The sequence below is a fragment of the Mus caroli genome, unplaced genomic scaffold (genome assembly GCF_978045245.1).
Source record: "Mus caroli unplaced genomic scaffold, Mus_caroli_1 scaffold_17, whole genome shotgun sequence".
Classification (NCBI taxonomy): Eukaryota; Metazoa; Chordata; class Mammalia; order Rodentia; family Muridae; genus Mus; species Mus caroli.
Window position 1 is genome coordinate 10,169,457 of NW_028227272.1, and position 10,544 is coordinate 10,180,000.

The window sequence follows — 10,544 nt, forward strand, 5'->3', positions numbered from 1 at the left end:
CTCAGGCCCTGCATGGGCAGTGACCAGCACTGTGAACACACAGCCCACAGTGTGGGGAGAAAGCCATTGTCTACTGCTTATCTGACAGCAAGGTATTGTCCAGAATACAGGAAGCAGAAATTCTACCCAGTTACTAAGTGGTTGAGGAAACTGGATAGGCAGTTGTCAAAAGAAGTATAAATGTGTAATAAACACTTGAAATGGTTTTCAGCATCCACAGCAATCATGGAAACACTGTTGAGGTTTGGTCTGTTGCTATGCATTGTGATACTAAGTTCTGTACAGAAGTTCTAGGCCTACAAATGAATTCTCACATCTATCAGCTTTTGTCATGCAAACCTTGTTCCTTAATTTAAAACTATTGGTTAAATAAAATAGGCTACAGCCAATTACTGGAGAGCTTAGGTAGTGGGTTTTGAGTGACCTGAGTGGGGATAGAGAAGTGAGAGGAGAGACCACAAGGAGGAGAGATAAAAAACCAAGTGAGAGGAAGTGAAACCTGGCTGGCTGCTCGCCTTGCATGTGCAAAGCCCTGGATTCAATCCCCAATACCAGGAAAACTAGATGTGGCTGCAAATGCCTACGGTCCCTGCAGATGGCTGGTGGGACAAGTGGATCAGAAAGTTCAAGGCCATCCTCATAGACAGGAAGTTCAGAGCCAGCCTGGACTAGATGACAGTACATTTTAAAAAAATTAATAAACCCAAAGGTAACAGAGGAAATAGAAAGAGAAAAATACTAAAAATTATGGGGATATGGAAAGTACATAGTAAAATGATAAATTTAAATCCACCTATATTCATATTATCATTAAATGTCCTGACTTCCTTCAGGATGAACTGTGAGACAGTACTATAGGTGACAGAAACCTCTCCTCCCCCTGTTGCGCTTGGTGTTTGTCACAGCACAAAAACCTCCTTCTCCTTCTACTTGCATGGCTGTCATCAAGAACAGATGCAGGGGGGGACCTTTAACCACAGCCAACCGGCCGTAGGAAATGTGAACTATGGAAATCAGCATGCAAGTGTCAAACAAACAACAAACAAACAGAGCTAGCACATGGCCCAGCCCCACCACGCAGCGGTGTGTACCTGAAGGATCCGAGGCAGCTTGCACAAGGACCTGGCCACTGCAGCACAGTCACACCAGCCATGCAGTGGGATCCGCAGACAAAGGAAGACGATCTGATAGGGCCGTGTGCATGCCTTGGCCTTGCCCAGCATGAAAGAAGAGACTGTCATTTGGAGGAACATGGCCACAACTTTGAAGTCACTATGTGTGGTGTTTTAGTGGAAACAGTCCCTAAAGTATTTGAACACTTGTCCCCAGCTAGTGGCTGTTTGGAGAGTATTAAGGCCTAAGTGGAATGTTAAGGCCTAGGTAACTGTTATCTGGCTAGCCTGGCATTATGAGGAAACGTCCTCATGTGTCTCTGCTGTTATAGAAAACTTTCTAATGCCAAGGTTGATTGCACATTGTGTTCTGTTCTGTGCCCTTGGAAACCAATCACGATAGAAGTCAGTAGATCTGCTTTGTAAAGTGACCCACAATAAGCTAGAACCTGAACCAACCACCCAGCAGCACTTCCTATACCTGCGTATGAGCTCTTATGGCATAAGCTGTCCCTGGGATGGGCCTCAACATGAGAGAGACACTTGCACTAACATAAACTATTTGGAATAAGACTTCCATTTTAAGTAGGGGTTGAGTAAAGTTTACCTTCCCATGACCTCCCTGGGAACTGACATTCTACTGGACAGAAAGAAATGGGTACCTGGGTAATTGACATCCTGGTTGGAAAGTTAAGACATGAATGTAGACAAGACATGAATATTGAACAAGGCAAGTCCCCTGCCACAGTTGAATACCCCAACCAATGGGAGCAGGATAAGTGTACAATAAAGGCCTGTTCCTAAGGAAATCCCCTATCCCTCAATCCTGATTGGTGGAATAACTCGCCACAGATGCTTGTCACTCTCAGGCTTAAAAAACCCTGTAGAACCTTAACTTGAGGTCACGGTTCAGTTCCCCAATCTGGACCATGGCCCTGACCGACCAGTCCTGGGGTGTGAGCTCAATAAACTGCCCCTGTCGGGCTGAGATCAGTGTGTGTGTGGTTCATGAAGTGATCCCTGGACCCCAACAGGGAGGGTTGGGAGATACGGTCTTGCCAGGTAAGACTTAACTCTGGTAAGACTTAACTCTGAGCAGGCTTGAAAAGTTTAAAGACTCAGCCATTTCCAGTTCTCATTGCTTTGTGCTTGTGGCTCAAAGTGTGAGCTGTCAGCATCCTGTTCCAGCCACCTGCTCCCACCATCGCAAGCTCTGGAATCATAAAACCAAATAAACTTCCCTAAGCTGCCTTGGTCTTGGGTGGTTATCACAGCAACAACGTAAGGAACACATCATCACATTCATGACATGAGCTCAGTTCAGACACATATGAAGGGTCTACAGTTAACTCCTGATTTTACGTGTGTATAAATATATATAAGTAGATAAATATATGCATAAATGTGTATATAGAATATTCACATTTGATATAACACAAATATAACACAAATGGCATGAAATCAGAAAGGGGCTTATTTGGACAGAGGAAGGGGTAGAATAGTAGGGACCAAGTGAGAACAACAGGCCAGATGGTAAAAATGTCTTCAACCTGTCCTGTTGCATGCTAATATTTACAATTTTTTAAAATATAAAACAAAACTCACTATGACTTGCAACAAGTGTTTTCCCTGGTTTTGTTCATGGGCTTACATGGAATCTGGCTTTCATTTGTAAAATGTTCCCTTATGATTTGTGTGTGTACACTCCTGTGCATATTCATATGGTCAGGTGTGTGTTCATGTGGATAGAAGACAGAGACCAGCTTTGGGCATCATCCATTCCTTTGAGACAGGGTCTCTCACTGACTGGACAGCCAGTGAGGCCCAGGGGATCCCTCCCCGACCCCCACCTCCCTATCCCAGGACTGCAAGCACACAGCATTTTCACATGGGTCTGGAGAGTGAACTCAAGTTCCCATGCTTGCAAGCTATCATCTCAGCCCCTGCCTGTGTGGCTTTCAACATTTTTATTAGAGTGTGCTTGTGTGTGAGCTCGTGTGCACATGCTGCTGCACGCATGGGGACATCAGAGGGCAACACTGTAGTGCTACCCCTTGCCTTCCATCTCTGTTGGTACCAAAATTCAAACCGTGGTCACAAGATATGTGGCAAAGCTCCTCTATTGACTGAGCCATCTTGCTGACCTTCCTTGTGCTATTTTTAAAGCTCGCAGAGGACTGCGAGCACTTGCCAGCATACCTTGATGACTGCCGAAGCACCCAGGTGAGCACCAGAAATAAAACCCTTCAAGACTCAGGACAATAGGGACAGTAAGCCAGTGCCCTACTTGAGGGCAGCCTGTTAAGAGCCACAAAACTACGTGGCTTCTCTTAAAACCTTATTTTGACTTCCACAGGGAAAAAAATCTAATGTATCCGTAACATGAGGAGGAAAAAGAAAATAGGACACATTTAGCATTTGACATTTCCTTCTTAAATTTAGCGCTGTAGCACACATAGAGTTCAGAGCACACAGAGACTCGGGAACGGATTCTCTCCTTCCACTGTGGGTTCTGGAAACGAGAGTTGGCTCAGCACACTTGGCAGCAAGCCAGCGTCTCTACCTGCTGAGCCATTCCCGCTAAGCCAGTGTTTGACCTTGTCACAGCTCAGTTTGTACCTACATGCTCATGGCCTCCCTGCACTGAGGTCAAAGCTACAGTGGGGAAAGCAAATGGTAGGATTTGGCTCTGAATAAACCTCCTAGAACATTCTGCTTCTATTTCCTTCCATCCCTTTGTCTTTTCAAGTTGCTAAGAACAACCAGGAAATAATCACCTCCCACACCAAGCACAGGCAGCAGGCGGTGTCAGATGACAGGAGGTGACAGTTTTAAACAGTCACCTTAAAGCCACCACCTGATTCATCCTTAATCCTGTAGGTATCTCTTCCACTTTAGACGTTTTATGAGATGGTCTTGTGTAGCCCAGGCTGGCCTCAAACTCACTATGTAGTTAAGCATGACCTTGAACTTCTGACCTTCCTGTCTGTACCTCCCCTGCCATTGAGAGCTGGGATTATAGGCCTGTGCTACCACACTCAGTCCATGTGGTGCTGGGGGATCCAGCTGTGAACCCCACCCCCTCCCCCCATTCCCCCCAACCCAGCTTTTACCAATAGTGCTGCATGCCCAGCTTGCAAAGTCTAGATTTTAATCCAGAGTAGTAAGTATGAACATGGAAGATGGCCCAACAGAAAGCGCAAATTCACGAAAATCTCTCTCTCTCTCTCTCTCTCTCTCTCTCTCTCTGTGTGTGTGTGTGTGTGTGTGTGTGTGTGTGTATGTGTGTGTAAAATGGAGAGTCATTTATACAGTGGAGAGCCAAAAAATGGTCTGGGTAATTATCAAAGTACCATCCCGGACTGGGGAGATGCTCTGTGGTTAGATGCTTGCTGCATAATCACGAGGACCTGAGTTCAGATCTCCAGCAGCCATCTAAATACAGAGTGGGTGTGTCTACCCACAAGGAGTTTCAGTCTCAGAAGACGCAGGCAGCTGTGGGTTTGATTAGAGACCCTGGCTCAGTGATAAGAAAAATGCATCAACCCTGCTTCTCCACACATAGGCACCCACAAAGCACACAAGCACACAAGCACACAGAAAAGGAGGGGAAACTTCCTGAACAATACGGTGAGATCCTGAGGATGCATCTAAATGAAGATGAATAGTTCTTCCCTTTATGCAGAAGCACACCATCCATCATTCAAGGCATCTTGGAAATGTGACAACATACATGACAATGAATGAATTCCGACCACTCACATACTGCTTCTTATGAAGTTCATCATTCTGAAAGATCCCAAGGCATTTGTTTGGTTTAATCTCATACATGAAACCCTTATACATGTCAGCTTTGGCTACAGTGTCATAAAAAGTGTGGAGCTGGCTGTTTCTGTCTGTTCCCTAACCCCACACAACCCAAAACTGAGGGTCTCAAGCCAGAGCAAATACCAGCCTTGCTCCTGTGGTGTGGTGTGGTGTGGTGTGGTGTGGTGTGGTGTGGTGTGGTGTGGTGTGGCAGGGCAGCTGTTAGGGGCAGGTGTGGCATGGAGGGACAGCTGTAGGGGGGGTGTGGAGGGGCAACTGTAGGGGGCAGCTGCGATGTGGAGGGACAGCTGTGGGGCAGCTGTGGTGTGGAGGGACAGCTGTGGGGGGCAGGTGTGGCTTGGAGGGGCAGCTGTAGGGCCCACCTCTGTTTTCATATGTTGTTGTTTGGGGACATTTGTTTGCTTTCTGAGACAAGGCCTCAAGAGGCCAGGCTGGCCTTGAACTTGCTATATCGATAAGGATGACCTGGTACTTATAATCCTGCCTTTGCCTCCCCAGTGCTAAGATTACAAACATGGAGCACTACACTGAGCTTATACAGTGCTGAGGATCAACTCATGGCTTACCTGTGCTAGGCAAGCACCGTAGCAAATGAACTGCCTCCCCATCCTGCTTCCGTTTCCTGGCTGATCTGTGCTTTGTAAGACTCCAAGATATAAACAGCGCTATTTCAGGCACTTGCACCTGTAGACTGAGCTTCAACACCCACCAGGTATTTCTGTCTGTCTGTGACAGATTATGTCCCCTGAAACCGTGAGCCAAGACAAATCTCTGTCTTAAGTTATCTCTGTCGGCCATTTTGTGAACGGCGGGGAAGTACGTAATCCTCAGAGCCGACCCGGCTGCACCTTCGTGCTCCGTGCAATAGGAAAGTCGGCAAAGTAGGTGCACCACGATGGTCCTTGTGAGGAGAGTTTTATTCCTGGGGATAAATGAAGGTCAACACAAAAGCAAAGGCATACACTGAAAGAAAATCAGTGCCTGAGGCTGAAGATATGGCTCAGAGGAAACACATGCCGTCATGTGTTCTCTCACATGTTCTCGCAGAGCGCCCGAGTTCAGTTCCCTGCACACATGCTGGGCAACTCACACTGCCTGTAGTTACAGTGCCAGGAGTTCAGAGGCCCACACCCTCCACATACATATTCACACAAATAAAACTCAAATAATGTCAGTAAAAGTCGTCTTGTAGCAACTTTTCTTGGATAGCTGGAGAGGAGGCGCTCTCTGTCACATCAGTTGTGGTTGGGAGCAGCAGCCGCATCCATCCTGTTGCTCTCCCTCTATCTCTTCCTACATGTAGCCTGACAGCAACCTGATGTCAACACTCCACACTGATGCTGTACCTCAGATAACCTGCTTGTCCTTTTCAGAGCTCATCGCTACCAGGGTGACCTTGCTCAGGCTCTGGAATGAGCCACCCTCAGTGGATCCTTTCCCAGATGGAGCTTCGGAGTGACTGGATGAGGTGATGCCAAGACATCTCACATGGGTGCCACTCCTGTGCAGGAAAGAGAGTGCTTTCCTGTCTTTGCATTTGAGGGTGGATGCCAATGCTTGTTAAGGGTCTGGAAGCTGTCATCGTCACCTTCTTTCCTAGCTCTGGATTTTCAGTTGCACAGACAACGTATGTGCAGTAATCTGCAGATGACACACAGCCCAAAGGGAGGCAGGGGATGACTTACTTAAATGGAATGTTAAAAGGAAAACATTTTCCTCCTTGAGAGTTGCAGGAAACTCACATTATGAGATAGCAATGAAATAAATTTGAAATCAAAGACTTGAAAGGGAGAAAGAAGAGGGAAGGGAAGAAGAAGAGGGGAAAAGAGGAGGGGGCGGGAAGACAGCAGAAAGGAGAAGGAGAAGAGGAGAAGGAGGAGGAGGAAGAGGAGGAGGAGAGAAAAACTAGGCGTGGTGGTTATAAACCCCTTCACTGAGGAACTGGAGGCAGGAGAATCAAGAGTCCATAGCAAGCTTGAGACCATCCTGTGCTATGTAAGAGCTAGCTCCAAAAGTCAGCCATGGGGGCTGGAGAAATGGCTCAGCAGTTAAGAGTGCTTGTTGTGCCTGCAGGGGACACAGTTTGGTATCCAGCTCTGACATCAGGTGGCCCATAACTATCGCTCCACATGTTCTAACACCCTTCTGGTCTTTAGAGGCCTACATGTGTGGCACACACTCACGCATAGACACATAAACATAAATAAAAATAAATCTTCAAGCCCCTAAAAAGTATAAAAACTGTTTGTTATAGCCATTCGGGGTCGCCTTCTTTGTCACTCGCCTTGAGGGTCTGATTGACGGTTGACCCCAATGTGCCAGAAAATAAACCTCTTGCTTTTGCATCGAGAAATAAAAAAAAATAAATCTTCCAAAGTCAGGCATAGCTGTGTACATCTGTGGCTGTGTGTGTACATCTGTGGCCATGTACATCTGTGGTTGTGTACATCTGTGGCTGTGTACATCTGTGGCTGTGTACATCTGTGGCTGTGTACATCTGTTCCTCCAGCACCGAGGGTAGAGAAAGATCTCAGAGTCTCACCAGCCAGCCAAAATCCTGACTTCCGGGAAAGAAAGAAAAGAGGGTAGACAAACCACTGGGATGTCACAGTGTGTAACAGAGCTTGCTGCGGAAGCCAGTAAGCCCAATGACACGAGTACAGTCCCCTGAACCACACAAAGGCAGGAGAGAACCAACTCCACGGACTTGTCCTCTGACCTCTGCACAAGTGCTGTGCTGCACACGCACACACATCGTGCATACACACTAGGAAGTAAAGTCACATTTTCATGTGTACGGTGGAGACATGGTTGAAGATGTCTGATTTACCTCTTGCTTTCATGCATGCCCTCATGGGTAAGTACAGCTCCACACACAAACACACACACATATCAAAGACCTAAAGATAGAACTAGAATGATAACAAAATACAGGATAATAGGAAAATACAGGAGAAATTTTGTAACATGTTTTTTTTATCTTATCTGGTGGATTTAGAGTTGTGGTTGGACTCAAGATCTCATGCATGTTACAATGGCATCCTTCTACTGAACTACCCACTCCAGCCCAGGTGTTTCTGCATAAGGACACAAAAAGAAGGAAACACCAAGGAAGAACAACTTTCAACTAGACTTCCTCAAAAGGCACCACTAAGCAAGTGAAAAAGTAGTGGACAGAGATAGCTCAGGAGGTAAATGGCTTACTGGGCAAGCCAAAGGTCGAGTATGGATCCTAGCACACAAGCATACACACACATACATGCACATACACATGTGCACACATACATCTCACACACACACGAATACACACACATTCATACACAAAATGCAAGATCTGGAAAAATATTCATAATATATAAACCTTAAAAAATCTGCACCCACAATATATAAAGAACATGTATGATTCAATATGATGACAAGTCATGAATATGGGCAAAAGTTTTGAGTCAAAACTTCATGAAAGAAGATAGAACATGGGCTCGAGAGATGGCTCAGTGGTTAAGAGCACCGACTGCTCTTCCAAAGGTCCTGAGTTCAATTCCCAGCAACCACATCACAACCATCTGTAATGGGATCTGATGCCCTCTTCTGGTGTGTCTAAAGACAGTGACAGTGTACTCATATACATAAAATAAATAAATAAAGCTAAAAAAATAAGATATATACATGACTAACAAACACAGAAAAGAGCATTTAACTCAATTTCACTGATCTTCAGGATAATAAAAATTAAAAGAATACAATATACTACCACCTGACCACTAGGCTAGCTAATTGTGAAGACAGGTTGGGGCACCTTATCTACTGGAACTATAAAACAGCAAACATCACTTGATCTGTGTCCCTTACTCTTGACTCCCTGACCCCGACAATTCATAAGTACCTTTGAGATGCCTAGCCTCAGAAAAACACCAAGAAGGGAGTTGCTCTCCACCTACTTGGGTGGGTCTGGAATCTAAGCTGTCCATTACTCTCAATGCTGACCCACTTCCTCCCCCAAAAGAGGAGCAGAGTCCAGGAGCAGCACAAAGCGATGTAAGTACTTAGGGTAATGGGGGAAAGCCCGTTGCCATCAAGTGGCCTAAACTCGGAGGCCTGCAGTTTCCCCCACTCCACACTCAAGCAAACAGATTCTCCAAGAATCCTATAAGCCACTTGGAGCAGTTCTCCAAGCAAGGTGCAGAGCCAGCGGCAAGAGAGTCTCCTAGGAGGGTATCAGGCAGATCCCAAGGAAGCCACAAGTCCGTCGGTCAGCCTTTAGTAAGGCTTAAGGCCTGCGCAGTCTCAAGCAAGGCTTAGTCCAGCCACTGCGGTGAGCATCCACACAGCCTTTGACAGACCCTTGGTGCCCATCCTAGTTCAATGGGGCTAAGGATGGAGGTTCAGAGAACCCGGTTGAAGGAGCAGGTTGAAGGAACAGACTGAAATGTGTCCTCTGCAGAGACATTATAAACATGGAGTCATGGTAAGTCTTCATGGTACAGCGCATCTAGCACCTACACCTAGCACCGGTGCTCACCACCATAAGCCACAGGAGAAGGGAGACTCCCTGCACTGCCATGGCAGAGCTTTTGTCTAGAATAGCCACAGCCACGCCTCCACCACGCCTCCACTTTTTTTTTAAACTTTTTTTTTAGGGTTTCTCTGTGTAGCCCTGGCTGTCCTGGAACTCACTCTGTAGACCAGGGTGGCCTCGAACTCAGAAAATCCACCTGCCTCTGCCTCCCAAGTGCTGGGATTAAAGGCATGCACCACCATGCCTGGCCACAGCTCCACTTTTAACACTGCAAAATAAAGTAACACATTTCCAGAACTGTGTCTGTGTGTGTGCCACTCTCACACACACCCCACTCTCACACACACCCCACTCCACACACACACACAGAGACTCTGTATGTAGACGACCAGAGGCCAAAAGAGGCTTTGGGCTCCTTGGAGCTGGATTTAGGTGATTAGAAGTGTCCAACATAGGTGCTGGGATCATGACCCAGCATCAAGCAGCTGTGACCACTGAGACATCTCTTCAGCCCCATAAGTAAAGACAAACAAAAAAGAAAAAACAAAATGAAACAAACAAAAACCTACTTTGGAGATAGGCACTGGGACAGAAGTACAGGAAGAAAACAAAATCATGTATAGTGAAATGTAGAAGTTTAAAAAGTGTTCAGACTTTAGCAACTCAACCACACAGATGAAACAAGACATTCTCTGGTGCCACATGGCTAGAGAGAGAGAAAGAGAAAGGGAGGTGGAGGGAGGGAGGGAGGGAGGGAGGGAGGGAGGGAGGGAGGGAGGGAGGGAGGAACAGAGACAGAAAAGAGAGAAAAGAGAGAGAAGAGAGGGGAGGGAGAGAGAGAAAGAGAAGAAAGAGAAGAGTGAAGAGAGAGGAGAGAGGGAGGAGGGAGAGAGAGAGGAGAAAGGAGAGAAAGAAAAGATGGGGAGGAAGAGAGAGGAGAGGAGAAAGGAGAGGAGAGGAGAGAGGAGAGGAGAGAGGAGAGGAGAGGAGAGGAGAGGAGAGGAGAGGAGAGGAGAGGAGAGGAGAGGGGAGGGGAGGGGAGGGGAGGGGAGGGGAGGGGAGGGGAGGGGAGGGGAGGGGAGGGGAGG